Genomic DNA, 3,028 nt, shown 5'->3' on the forward strand with positions numbered 1-3,028 from the left:
TTTATACACTTTTTTAGTTTTATACACCGATGAATTTACATCCAAAAATTCCAATAAAACCGAAATAGTTAAAAAAAAATTGGACGGACAGACAGAATAACGAAGTCAACCAAAATCGGAAAAAGTCTTTAACGTCGAAGTTTTAAAACATAAAGTGCCTAGCTGGAAATGAATTTTGTCGTAAAAAGAATAAACTTCGAATTTTGAATCAACCGTTCGAATTTCGAATTACGTGAGGTTGTTCCGCCAGTTGTCAGATTGGGTGCAGTTAGTAGCGCACCATCGGGACTGGACGGTGGGCGGGCAGGGCGCGCCGCCCGATCGCTACCGGCGAGATGATCCTGCGCGTGCGCAACGCTGAGCCCACGCAGCCGCCGTCACTGCGGCACGCGCTCCACTCGCCCCAGTCAGACACGCGACAATCTAACAGTCCTGTGCACCAAAAGCATTTTTCATTTTAGACCTATTCTGGTTTAAATGTAACAAAACAGTATTAAGAAGTAAGTTGTCTACGTCTCAAATAGACAATTCATTTTAGACGTATTCTGGTTTCAATGTAACAAGACAGCATTATGAAGTACATTGCTGTTATCTACGTCTCAATCAGACAAATTATTGTGCAAACCTTAACTTTTATCTCGACTTAGAAATCACGCGCAAATGAGGTACCTTGCCAAAATATCACAAAACTATATGAGTCTTTTTCAAATACCGTAAATATTTGATAAATGTTAGTGAAACAACTAAGAAATTAGTGTTAACAATATTAGATATCTCACTAGCTCTTTTCCGCTTCCTTCGCTCGGCAGGGTCGGTGGTGTCGACGCGCAGCTTGCGCCGGCGCCGCGCGCGGTACCGGCGCGCGAGGCTGCGCAGCGCGGACCGCTCGCTCGCGGTCGGCCCTGACGTCGGCAGCTCGTTGGCCGAGCGGGGCTCTTCGGTCGTACTTGATGTCGTGTTCGATCTAAAACGAATAAAGGAGAATAAGCAGATAGAAAAGATCTACCTAAATTTGAATTATGCTTATTTTTGAATTGACTTTTCATAAGAGCCTTTTGTATTTTGTATGCTTACATGAATAACAAAGCTTTTTTTAAAGATATATTAGGTTTAGCAGGTAAGAGGCGAATGTGAAGAGAGTAGGAAAACGTAGAATGGTCGTCTTTAGGTGTGTTTCTGCCCACGATTGCCCACACTACCAGAATTATTAATCCCTTCCAAACCTAGTAATAAAAATTGAGAAAATAAGGAAGGAAATTCATAAAACGGCACACGAATATAACGCTACCATTTTTTTGTCCGAAATACGGAGTGAAGTTCGTTTTTTTTTTCACATGCACGGCATAGTGAACCATCTGCAACTGATCGTAAGTGGAATGCGGTCCGATGTCCACTAACGAGAGCTGATTACCCCTCGGCAGTCAACACAATTATGCCGGCACGTTAGAACTGGATATACACAGACAGATCCTGGAACGCGAGACAATAGCACCACTATGGCGGGTTTTAACATCTTGTGTACGGTCGCTATCCAGGCGGATATAAAATATATCTCAACATCAGAAAAACAATTTCAAAGTGTTATATAAAATTTCAGACTATTTTTCTATTTATCATAACTTTAGAATAGGTTAGAATTATCGTACGAAATTCTAGAATACCTCTAAAACTCTTAACCCAATATAATGTTTGGAAGATATTTTTGTTGACACATAAACCGAACATTAAGTTTGTTTGATATTCTTGGAATGCTATAGCACTTTATATGTCACAACTTTTCAGACTGAGACGAATTCTAAGAACTTAATGAAGTGACGCCAGACAGCGAAATGGTTTGCTCAAGATGTTTCATTATGGTAAGAATTTAATTTGTATATACTATATATCTACGTTTATAATAAGGTATACGACTATAGAAGATTTCATAATTCGTTTGCTGTCGAGGCTGGAGAAAAATAGATCTACTACCATGACATTATGTTAAATATGTAACAAAAGGAACTTTATTGAGGAAGAAATAAAAGAGGCTTTATTTAGCAAGAAATAAAAGAAGACTTATCAGCATCAGCTCCAGAACATCCATAGCCGACCAAAACCACAAAAGAACAGTTACAGTATTCAGTAAATATATAGAGTATACGACGACGATATTCGTAGGATCGCCGGTGGACGCTGGATGAGAGAGTGGAGAGACCGCGCAACGTGGCGCGCCCTAGGAGAAGAGCCTATGTTCAGCAGTGGACAGTTGTAGGCTGATGATGATGATGATAGAGTATACGTGGTTCCATTCAGCACTGATGAATATGAAACTCTAAATTTGGAATTTAGTCTCAGACCTTACTTACCAGTAACAATTGTAGTACACGGTCTCTTTGGTACTAGTAAATAGGAAAGCTTACATATATATATTAAAGTGTATTGGGGTAATACAGGTTAACGGGTGATCCCATTGTTTTAAGAAGTTAGTAGTGTTGTTTTATTATACACCGAAATTATTTGCTACTATTAACTTGCAGTTTAGCAGTAATCTTGAACGAATAACCCCGTGGTCGGTATTATCCCAGCGCACTTTTTATGATGTCAGACTTACAAAGTGTAGTAGGAGTAGGCCCCATCAGGCGTGGTGAGCGACCCATCGGGTATATCCTGGGTGCCTGTTCCGCACGCTCCACCTCCTCGGCGACGGACAGCGCCCGGTTCCCGTCCAGCACGTCGATGTTGTTGTGGCTCAGCTTGTCCAGCTGCAGGACGTCGTATTTTCGCTCGTCGCTGGCTCGGTGGAACACTTCTGATAGCTCGTATTCGCGGAGCTAAACAATGTGAATGTTGGCAGTACTGTGCTATGATTGGGTTTTAAAATATTGGGAATAAGAAAGCAAACATAATGATGCTTTATGCCCCAGGGAGAGCAGAGAGTGTAACCAGAGGATCAACTTTTCGCCATGTGTGCTTCGTTGCATGAAGTGATAACCTATAGCCATCACAAATTCCAGAATCCGGAGTAATTACTGAGCACAAAAGACTTGGA

The 3,028-nt window shown here is 41.2% G+C and overlaps 1 long non-coding RNA gene across 1 annotated transcript; it reads right to left on the reverse strand.

Annotated features, from left to right (window-relative positions):
- Positions 1-341: 341 nt before the first annotated feature.
- On the reverse strand, positions 342-2,812 carry LOC119192970. Its single transcript, XR_005113791.1, has 3 exons — positions 2,591-2,812; positions 780-964; positions 342-432 (listed from the first exon to the last, which is right to left on the reverse strand). It is a non-coding gene; the product is annotated as an uncharacterized LOC119192970 (long non-coding RNA).
- Between the last annotated feature and the right edge of the window lie 216 nt (positions 2,813-3,028).

The sequence above is a fragment of the Manduca sexta genome, unplaced genomic scaffold (genome assembly GCF_014839805.1).
Source record: "Manduca sexta isolate Smith_Timp_Sample1 unplaced genomic scaffold, JHU_Msex_v1.0 HiC_scaffold_3453, whole genome shotgun sequence".
Lineage (NCBI taxonomy): Eukaryota > Metazoa > Arthropoda > Insecta > Lepidoptera > Sphingidae > Manduca > Manduca sexta.